At 56.2% G+C, this 11,355-nt stretch overlaps 1 non-coding gene across 1 annotated transcript; it reads left to right on the forward strand.

Annotated features, from left to right (window-relative positions):
- The first annotated feature begins 10,819 nt into the window (after positions 1 to 10,819).
- On the forward strand, positions 10,820 to 10,926 carry LOC145522158 (U6 spliceosomal RNA). Its single transcript, XR_014065957.1, has one exon. It is a non-coding gene; the product is annotated as a U6 spliceosomal RNA (small nuclear RNA).
- Positions 10,927 to 11,355: the final 429 nt, after the last annotated feature.

Here is an 11,355-nt window from a genome sequence, read left to right on the forward strand (position 1 = left end):
CGGCCGCCGGCGGGACGGGGCGCTCGGAGCCGCGCGGGGAGCGCCGGCAATTGGCCGCCCGTGGGCGACATTTGCATAGCGCAGCCCCGCCCCGCCCGCCCCGCCCGGCCCCACCCCCAGGGCGGGACCCGCCCGGCCGCCGTCCCGCCCCCGCTCCACCTGTCCGCAGGGTAGGCTCGGGGCTCCCAGGCGGTGGGGCAGCCCGCGCCCGGTAAGGCTAACCTGCACCCCGCGCCCCCGCCCTGGCTTCGCGGGCGGCGCCCCCGCCCCGCCCCGGCTTTGTCTCTCTGTGGATACACCGCGCACACTGCGCCTGGTGTTTACCCGGGCACTCAACTCCCTGGCGGGAAGGGCAGGCGCGCCAGAGAGCAAGAGGCTGCTCTCACCTGCGAACCCCCTGCCGGGTCCGTCCTTCCCACTCGCTGCCCGCCACGCCTGGCCTCGCGTGAGCCCCGCGGCTCAGGACCCAGGACTGCCCGGGCCGCTCAGCAGGTGGCAGTGTAGCCCCTGGGACGGCTGACACTGCTGGACCTGGCCTCCGCCTCCAGCCCAGGCCAGGTCACCCTTACAGCTCCATCCAGCAGCTCTAGGGCTCCATGCGATCTCCTCAGCAGCCAGCCCTATTTCAAGCCGCCAGTAGCCCCAAGGACCCACCCCTTACACTTCCACATTCCAGAGAAGCCAGATAGGGGTTCCTGAAAGGGACATTTGCTTTCAGATGGATTCCTGATGACCTGAGGGCCCTGCAACTGAGCTGCGTGCCCACCTTGATCCCAGGAAGGGACCTTCCACCCAACCTAATGCAATGGCCAAGGCCATGGCCTCACCAGCCAGGACCACAGTCTCAGCCCTGCCCCACGCACTTTGCCAAGGTCCCAATGGGCATGGGCCTCTTTGTCCTCTCCCTTCTCCCTCTTCTCCTATTCCTTCCCCTTCCTTCTCTTCTCTCTTTTCTATTCTTTCCTTTCCCCTCCTTTTCCCCCTCCTTGTGTGTGTTTAGTCCTGTCCCATTCTTTGTGACCCCGCGGACTGTAGCCCATAGCCCGCCAGGCTCCTCTGTCCATGAGATTCTCCAGGCAAGAATACTGGAGTAGGTTGCCTTTCCCTTCTCCAGGGGATCTTCCTGACCCAGGGATTGAACCCAGGTCTCCCGCATTGCAGGCAGATTCTTCACCATCTGAGCCACCAGGGAAGCCGTTTTCCCCTCCTTCCTCTCCCTCTATTTTTCCTTGTCTGCTTCCTCCTCACTCTCCTCGCCTTTCTCTCTTCCTCCTCTCCTTTCTCTTCCTGGCTAACCCCCCACCCAAGACATCTCTCACTCTGACCTATTGGCTGGTTGACTGCAAATGTAGGTTGGGGTGGGATGTTAGGCATCCTGCTGAGGGTCTCTTGACTCGGACTTAGACTTGGAGTGCTGGCCCGCGTGCTCCAAGCGGAGGCTGGCCACTGGATGTGAGCAAACACCAGCCTGCAGATACGGTGGCTGCAGTGACAGCGCCTGTGCATCTCTCGCCGTCATGCCTCATTTAAAAACACTGTGTCAATCATTCCTCATTTCCCCCTTCTCTGTACGAGGGTCACCCTTGAGGTCACTGCCACTGCACCACTATTACCAGGGTAGCCTACGCCACCATCACTGCAGAGGGTTTCCAAAGCCATCACTTCCACCACCATCCTGGAGCTCCCTGGCCACCTCTGTCACCACTACCATCATGATCATTATCCTGGTCATTAAAGCAGAACTGTGGGGACTTGGCAAAGATGACTCCAGGGTGCTGGGTTGGGAAGGAAAGAGACTCAGCTGATTTGTCCATGGAGCACCTCTCAGATACACACACAGGCCTCTCGGCACACAGAGGCCTTTGGTGGCAGTGGGGTGGGAGGAAGGGGACAGCGGAAGAGAAGAGAGTTAGAGCTGGGCTTGGCTACATATAATGGAATGATGCCAGTTCTCTTGTAATCACTGTGAGAAGGCTGAATAATCGATAGAAATCAAAACAATTATAATTGCAGCAGTGAATCCACAGTGCACCCATGTCCTGTTGTGTGAAGTGCTGGGATGAGCACTTTGTATCACTATATATGTTATTTTATATATAATATGTATTATTGAGAGGAACATCGTAGAGCCTGTGGTGATTTTGTCTCCAATTTCAGGGGTCAAAGACCCCTTGAAACCAGCCTGATGCCCAACCAGGAGGCCCTGCATGCCATTCACAATCCCACTGAGAAGCAAGTCCTGCTGTCCCCATTATACAGCTGAGGAAGAGGAGACTGGGAGAAGCGGAGTGAGGCCTATAACCACCAGCCGTGGTGTGGGAAGGGCAGCATTTTCCGGAGCTATCGGAAGGCTCCAGGAGGGAAGGGCCAGGCCACGGGGCCCACATGGAGCCAAGGGCCTGCAGACCAGTGCTGGGGGGGCTGGCAATGAGTGCTAGAGCCACACGCGGCACTTGGGGAGCTCAATAAATCTTTATTGAATGAATAAGAGGGCAAATCCCTGTAACACCAGATCCAAGAGGGAACATGAGCCAAGAGGCCAGGAGCCAACTCCCTGCCTGCTACCCAGCTCCTCTGGACTGGCTGCCCCCACCCGACACTCTCACCGCCACCCCGAGTCCTTCTATCTTTCTGTCTCAGTGCCACTCAGCTGTGCCAGCTCCACCTGAGAGCCACCCAGGATGCCCCGTGGGGCCACCTGAACAGAGGCCAGGCCAGGCTGACCCCTGCCTGGCCTCTGTCCCTCCTTCCTCTGTGGACACTCAGACCCCAGGCCCACTCAGTCCCCATGGCCCACGCTAGTGCTGGTCTGGACATGCAGGGTGGTAGGAAGTTCAGAGATGGTTAAGCCAGGTCTGGTTCCCCACCTTGACCGAGCCTCTGGGGTTCCCATCCTGAAGCAGCACCCTCTCCCTTCCTCCATGAGGACAGGCCCTTGGAGTGACATCCTGGCTGTGCAGCCTTGGGCTCAGCTTCCCAGAGCTCCTGAGGTCCCACAGAGCCTGATAGTGAGGGCTACAATTGGGAAAGAACTGGCTCCCTTTGTCCCGGTGCCCACCCATGGGGATAGTGCTGGTAACAAGAAGGAGAGTTTTGAAGGTCTCCCCCCGACACCCCCAGCCTTCAGCCTGGCCCAGACTTTGTTTCTGGCAGTGCTCATGCCTGTTTGTTTCCTTCTCGCTCCTCCCGGCTGTGCTGCTGGGGGCTGAAGTGCAGCCCTGGGCCTCCTGCTGCCTGTCTAACCTCTGTCTGGCTACACTATTTGCCTCTATCTGGCCTCCACTGTGGGTAAACTTGAGAGAAAACCTGCCCTCTTGGTCTCTGCATCTGGAAGGCTGAACAAGGCAGGCCTGGGCCTCAGGGACCGGCCATGCCCCCTCTACGAAGGTGGCCCGCTAAACCAGCACTCTCCTCTGGCTGGGTCTCCGGGGAACCTGTTTCCCGGGCCTAGCCGGCTGAGCAAGCCTTGGCCCGCCCAGCCCTAGCGTTGCTGGCTCAGGTTTCCCCACTTTCTGGTTTTCTCATCTCCTCTAACCCCAGGCGCTGCCTGCTTTCTGGCCCAGCCCCCACCGGCCCGGAACTGGATCCCAGAGAGGGGGAGTGTTGGAAAGGGGGCCCCCAGGAGGGGGTGCAAGGCCATGCTTGCTGCACCAGGAGGGGGGCGGGCAGTAAGGAGTCACCCATGCCCGGCTCAGCCTTCTCCTGCCCAGCCTGCCCCAGGGGCTGGCTCCGAGCCGATCAAAAGCTGGAACGACCCACCTCCCTGGCTGCTCCCCAAAGCTGCCTCTAGGCCTTTTCTGCTGTTGTCCCCTTTGCTAGGAGTGCTCTTCCCGACTTCAGTATCAGTGTAAGCCCTGTGTTTCCTCTAGTCCAGAGCCTGTGGCCACCTCCATCACCTTCCACACACCGTCCCTTTCTGCACAAGGGGCCAGCCTCCCTTCTTGAGGCAGCTTCATCCTCCCCTTCCACTCTGGAATCCTGAAGGCCTCCCAGGCTCTTTGAAGAGTTCTGACCTCTCTCTCATCTCTGGGTCTTCACACATGCTGATCCCTTGTACTGGAATGCCTTTCCTATTTCCTCCTAGATCCTGTAGGCCTCTGGGAAGACATGACCTCCCAGGAAGCCAGTCCTAATGTTTGGGTCAGAAGCTTCTTTAGGCTGTAGGGGTCCTGAAAGCCCATCCAGAGACCGAGACACCCAGGTCTCTCTGCGTTCTCCTGGCTGGGCCCCACAGAGACTCATCAGCCGCTGTTCTCGTGTGCATTTAGAGTGAACAAAAGAGGGAGTCATGGGATCTGAGTTGCCCATACTCATCTCATCCCATGTTTGTATTACTCTGTGTGTGTATGTTTGTATATTGAGGGAGGTGGGGGTCGGGTGGGCCTAAGCTTGGCTGGCTGCCAAGTGACCCATGACCATCAGCCAGCCTGAGCATATCCTGTTTAGATAGAGGCCAGACAGCCATCCCTCACCCACTCAGGCCTGCCCAGCCCTTGCTGGGGAGCCCAGGTCCTGGGCCTAGAGCTCAATCCTTATCTGCTCCAGAAAAGAATCTTTACTAAGAACTGAGATGGGAATTCTGCATCTCCCCTGCCCCCATGGCACAGGCCTTTTTTCTGGGTGCCTGGGCCCAGGGTCATGTATGGTTGGGCAGCCCCGACCACTGGGTAGGGGTGGGGGATGCGGAGTCTGGCTGAAAAGACCTGGGATCTGGAGCCACTCCTTGGGTTTGCTCAACTCAGTTGAGACAGTCCCATCCTTCCAGCTGCTCAGGCCAAAAAGTCTTTGAATCAGCCTGGAATTTCACATCTCCATCTAGACCTTTCAACTTCACCTTTAAAATATACAAAATGTCAGGTGATCACTTCCTACCTTCTCCCTGGCTGCCAGCTCTGCAGCCATTGCCTCTGCAGCCACCACCTCCGCGGCCAATCTCATCTCTCGCCTGACAGGGACAGGAGCCTGCTTACTAGGCTCCCTGCTTCTGCTCTTGCCTCCTGCTAACCAGCCAGGATTTGGAGAAGCCCTGTTAAAATGGAAGCCAGGGCATGTCTCTCTCCTGCCCAAAGTTCTCAATGGCTCCTACTTCCTTTAGAGTCAAAGCCAAGTCCTTGTCTTGTGGCTGTCTCCCCAGCCCCCCTCCTCATCTCTGACTCATGTCCTCCTGCTCTTGGCTACAGCCTCCTCTCTCTCTTCCTCTCACACCAGCCACACTTCAATGACTGTTCCCTTAACCAACAAAGGTCCGTCTAGTCAGAGCTATGGCTTTCCAGTAGTCATGTATGGATGTGAGAGTTGGACTATAAAGAAAGCTGAGAACCAAAGAATAGATGCTCTTGAACTGTGGTGTTGGAGAAGACTCTTGAGAGTCCCTTGGACTGCAAGGAGATCCAACCAGTCCATCCTAAAGGAAATCAGTCCTGAATATTCACTGGAAGGACTGATGCTGAAGCTGAAACTCCAATACTTTGTCCACCTGATGCAAAGAACCGACTCATTGGAAAAGACCCTGATGCTGGGAAAGATTGAAGACGAGAGGAGAAGGGGACGACAGAGGATGAGATGGTTGGATGGCATCACCGGTGCGATGGACATGAGTTTGAGTAAACTCCGGGAGTTGGTGATGGACGGGGGAAGACTGGTGTGCTGCAGTCCATGGGGTTGCAAAGAGTCGGACATGACTGAGCGACTGAACTGACTTAACCTGGATGATCTTCCTGTAGGCATCCCCCTGACTTCTCCCTTACCTCCTTCAGATTTTTGTTCAGACAGTCCCTATCACAAGTTGTATCTCTCACCACCACCCCAATGCTCTTGACTTTCCCTTCCCTTCCTCTCTTTTTCTCCTCCTTTACTTCTTCTTCTTTTTGCTTATTGTTTATTGTCCATTTCTCTACCCCTGGTAGACTATCAGCATCAAGAGGGCAGGAATTGTTCTATTTCCTTTTTCCCCAGCACCCAGAATAGAGACTGGTATATAGCATCCTCACTGAATGAGAGAAGGGCTCTGCCAGAGGCCCCTCTGCACTCTGATCAGGGGCTGGGAGCTGCTTCCTACCCTGATCTTTGGGCCTCTGCACCCACTCCCTGGAGCTGAGGACAGGGCAGGGATGGATGCCCATGTGCTGTTTCCTCCTCTATGGAAGAGCGGGCCTGAGGAGAGAGTGTCTCCAGCTACAGCCCCAGAGACTCAAGGTCAACTTTGCCTTGACTTTAAAGGCAGGGAAAATCTAGTAGTGAGCCCACCCCCCAGGGGCAGGCATAGTTCTTCAGGCAGAGGTGTGTCTCAGAGCTAGGGGAGACCTGGGCAAGCCCCCAACCAAGCTAAGTGCGCCAGGCTCTGATCCTGTGGGGTTTCTGGCTGCCTCCCAGGCCCACATCTGCTGCACATACCCCTTCTATGTGTCTGTGTGGCCACAGTCCTGGGGGAGGGGGGCCCAGGGAGGGTCCTGCAGCCAGGCCTGCAAGCTGAGATCTGGACTTACTTAGTTCCAAATGACTGGGGAATGTCCCTTCCGTGACAGCCGCGGCATGGCCTCCCCTGGTCCCTCTTTGCCAGCAGGGAAATGGGGCCCAGATAAGGCAACCCCCTGAAGGGGGAGGGGCTGATGGGCAGACCCTGGGCACCCTGCCATCCTGGTCCTCCTCCCTTAGCCTGGTTTCAGGCCTTCCCTGAGGAAGGGCTACAATACGAGGCCACTGTCCTTACCCTTAGACCAGAGATCTAAGGCCAGAGCATCCCATCTGGGTCTCCATCCTCCAAGAGCCAGGAAATGGAGGATCTTGGCCAGCACCATTGCCTATTCTGGGCTGTAAGGCATCTGGGGCACAGCAGCATTGGGACTGGCCAAGGAGGAAGGCTCCGTGCAGAGAATCTGCCCATTACAGCTCATGGCCTTGTGCCTTAGAGGAGTGTCGGGTAGCAAGGCGGATGCCAGGCAGTGGGGAGCTGGGCCTGCCCCGGCCAACCTGGTGCCTGCTAAGCACTCCATCCAGAATGATGAACCTCTCTGCTCTGTGTGTGGTTGGCAGGGCAGCAAAGCCAAGTCTACACCCCCTACCCTGGGATAGGGTGCCATCCCGTCCTGTGAGGGTTTCATTTCCAAACATAACTGGGTGGAGTGGACCCCTTGGCCTTACCTGGCCTCTGAACCTGCATCCAGGAATCGGGGGCTCCACTTGTGCTATCTGTGGAGTCTTAGGAAGGATGAGGGCCTCTGGCTCACACTGGTCAGAACATCATGGTGCACCCATTTCACAGAAGGGAATACCGAGTCCTTGAGGAGCAGGAGGCTGGGCAAACTTGTCTGGGGATTCCAGACTAGGGTCCCTTGAATGTTGGGGTGTAGCCTCTGATTGAGGAAAGACTAGGACTTGCCTGAGGATAATGAGGGCAGTAGAGTCTGATTTAAGATTTTGAAGGATTCCTCTGGCTTCTAGGGGGCCAGAAAGGAAGCTATGAGCATTAAGAGAGAGGAAAGGTACCTGGCTAGATTACTAGGGGCGCTGCTGGGTATGCTCAACTCAGCCAGGGTCCCCTCACTTCTCCCCTTTGTGTATGAGATCTGACCCAAACTTTTGGAATGGGGAGAGCGGCTTCCTTCCTAGCCTCGTACACCCTCCACATGCCGCCTGGCTGGCCGGCCGGCCTCCCTGCCCTGCTCCCCTGAGACAGTGGTTTAAGGTTTAATCCGAGGACAAGTTTCTGCAAAGCTCATGTTTGCCGCTGGAAGGAGCAGAGACCAACCTAGATGGAGGGATAAGGTGGGAGGCAGATTTGGAGGGAGAGAAGGGGCAGGGCCTGCCTAGGGAGAGATCAGAAATCCACACTCCACCCTCTGGCCTGCCTGCCTCCAGCACCTCGACTAACATGCAGGGGCTGTGTTCCTGCCACTTACAGTGATGCATTCAGGTGTCCACAGCCTGTCTGAACACCTACTGTGTGCCTCCTCTACATCAGTCACATCCACTCAGCTCACAGGGAAGGGTCTCTGGGCCCAAGTTGTACTCTTCAGGCAGCAGTCCTGGTGAGGTCCTGACTCCCCAGGATGCTGGTCAGGGGCACAGAGGGACATTTCATCCTCAAAAGGAGGTCGCTGCTCTCCCTTCCCCCTTCCCAGTTGCTGGTCTCCTCACAATCCCTGGGGGAAAACTGGGGCCCCCAGCTGCCTGGCCCCTTGTCCTCTCCTGAAGTACCCGCAATTCCTGTCCTCAAGCCCAAATTGCCCCAACTTCTCTTCACCCCATTCCTCACTGCAGCCCTCCCACACCACCCCCAACCATGAGGCAGCCTTCTCCCCAGTCCTCTCTGTGCACCCAGCCCCTGCCTGCGGGAGAGGAGGCACGCAGAGAGCTGGGTGGCTGGAACAAGGAAGAAATTCCAGCACACATTCTGCAGGTAGAGCCAGCCACGTGGGTAGGGCTGGTCTGTAGCTCCCAGATTCAAATACTGTCTCCCCTAAAAGGCCCCCCGACTGCCCTCCCCTGAACTCTTAGGAGACAACCTCTCTACCTTGTGTCTTGGTCAAATGTCACATATTCATTCTGCAGGTATCACGTGTGCCCTGCCCCAAATTCCACGAAATTCCAAAAGCCAAAACTTGAATTTTTCACTCATCTTCAGCTATTCACATAGCACTGACATTATATTTGGGCTTCCCTGGTGGCTCAGACAGTACAGAATCTGTCTACAGTGCAGAAGACAGAGGTTCAGTCCCTGGGTCGGGGAGATTCCCTGGAGAAGGAAATGGCCACCCATTCCAGTATTCTTGCCTGGAGAATCCCACGGACAGAGGAGCCTGGCAGTCTCCAGTCCACGGTGTCACAAAGAGTCGGACACAACTGAGTGACTAACACTACTACTACTGCCCTGTGCCAACTGCCAGGCCATGGAGGCTAATGTCTCCACACAGCTCATACTCACTCTGGACCATGAACTTCAGAGGGTCTGGTAGAGTCTCCTCTGAGCTGAGGGTGCAGAGCTGGTTCTGGGAGGATGGACAAAATGGGTCAGACTGGGCTTCCCTGGTGGTACAGTGGATAAGAATCTGCCTGCCAATGCAGGAGACTCGGGTTCGATCCCTGATCCTGGAAGATCTCACATGCCAAGGAGCAGCTAAGCCTGTGAGCCACAACTGCTGAGCCTGTGCTCTAGAGCCTGTGCTCTGCAACAAGAGAAGCCACCATAATGAGAAGTCCACACACGGCAACTAGAGTAGCCCCAGCCTGCCACAACTAGAAAAGCCCGCACAGCAACGAAGACCTAGCACAGCCAAAAAGTGGGTCAGACTGCCACTGAGCCCCTGCCTACTGGGTGAGTAAGCTCCCAAATCCCAGCCTCCCATGCTGATTCTCCACCCCAGTGTGGGCTGAAGTTTTAACAAAATTGTCCCCAAGGAGTGGTGGTAGTGGTTTAGTCATGAAACCACTCTTGCGACCCCATGGACTGTAGCCTGCCAGGCTCCTCTGTCCATGGGATTTTCCAGGCAAGAATACTAGAGTGCGTTGTCATTTCCTACTCCAGATCTTCCCGACCCAGGGATCAAACCCGAATTTCCCGCATTGCAAGCAGAACCTTTACCTACTGAGCAATAAAACTGTCCCCAAGGAGTGGTAGGTTAGGCTTATAGGCCTGAGGTTGAGGAAAAGGGGCCACCTCAGGAGATCCTAATGGCACAGAGTGTGGGGGATCAAATCCCTGCAGGGCTCAGGCCTGCCTTGGACCCTACACCTTGGATAGGCCCCCTGAGGGCTGGGAGATGGGTCTCAGACAGGAAACGGCCTGGTGTCTCGAGAAGCATGAGTCCCACAGAAGCGTGGAGACCGGTGTGCAGCCTGGGTGGTGGCAGAGGCCTTGCAGCTCTGGCCTTGCTCTCTAAGCAGCCACCAAGGCTCCCGTGGATGTGGGAACATGGGCAGACGCAGCCAGGGACACTGAGCTCTTTGATCTCACTGTGCCTCACTCTGCCTACCCAACCATCAGGGCCAGCAAGGCTGGGGCTGTAGTACAAGTGCACGGAAGTGTGGGAAGGTCTCCACGGGGCCCCATCAAGGACCCTCTGACTCCAAGCCTAGCTGCCTGAGGGTGGGTCTTACCCACCCGTGGCCCACGTGCATTCATTTGCTTATTCTCTGGAGACTAGTTTCCTCATCTGTAAAATGAGAGCTAGTCTCTCATCTCAGGGTGCTGGGAGGATGCAATGAGCCACTACGAGCGGATTGCCGGGAGCAGCATCTCCCGGTATGTAGGGCATTCTCTGCCCATGTCACCTTTGCTATGACTCACTGCTTCTTCCTAGCAGATGCCAGAGAGACCCAGGGGCATGAGGGCTTATCTGAACTCCTCTGCCATGGGCTGGAGCCCCAGGAGAGAGTGGGGACCCTTCTCAGCCAGCAGAAGGGACTCCATATCCAGCCACTGTCTCAGCTCCTCAGATATCCAGGACCTACAGGGCAGCACACAGGATTGCCCCCCTGGAGCCTCTACCAGCAAAGGCAACCACACCATCTTCCCAGGGAGAGGCCTGCATGCCAGCTGTCAAGGGAATGCGGTGATAGCACAGGAGGGACTCCCAGGTCACACACCTGCCCTCTAGACCAGCCCCACTCTGGCCCCGACCACAGCGTCCAGCCCACAGTTTTTCCAAACATTTATGACCCAGGAGCTCTTGGGGTCACCAAGGTGATGAGGCCCCAGATTAGCTTCGAGGTCGGCCAGGGGATATCAAGGGTGTGTATACGCGGAGGGCCAGGAGAGTGACTCAGGAATGGCCGCACTGAGGAAGTGACAGTGTCACTGGGCCTTAAAGAACCAATCAGAGTGCTCGCTTCGGCAGCACATATACTAAAATTGGAACGATACAGAGAAGATTAGCATGGCCCCTGCACAAGGATGACACGCAAATTCGTGAAGCGTTCCATATTTTTATGTAGACCCATGGCTGATTCATGTCAATATATGGCAAAAACTACTACAATATTGTAAAGTAATCAGCCCCCAACTAAAATATATAAATTTATTTAATTAAAAAAAAAAAAAGAACCAATCAGAGATCTCCCAGCTTGAAGGATGAAGGAACGACTTGGGCAAGAGGCTGGAGGCATGACCTGTCAAGGTGTCCTGGAGGCCAGATCATGGGGCTGTCTTGAGCAGAATCAGTGTCGGAGTCTATGGTCTATGAGAGATGCGTGTTGGCGCAGGGGATAGGAGAAGAGGCAGAGGAGCTTCATTTTGACCCTTGCAAGAGCCAGGAAGGCCCTCACTGAGCTCAGCAGAGGCAGAGTGAGGGCAGATGTGGACCCGGGAACAATCCTTGGGGAGATGTCAATCAGAGGAAGAGGCAGCCCAGACAGCTG

Source organism: Giraffa tippelskirchi, chromosome 9 (assembly GCF_054371585.1).
Source record: "Giraffa tippelskirchi isolate mGirTip1 chromosome 9, T2T-mGirTip1v1.2.pri, whole genome shotgun sequence".
NCBI lineage: Eukaryota > Metazoa > Chordata > Mammalia > Artiodactyla > Giraffidae > Giraffa > Giraffa tippelskirchi.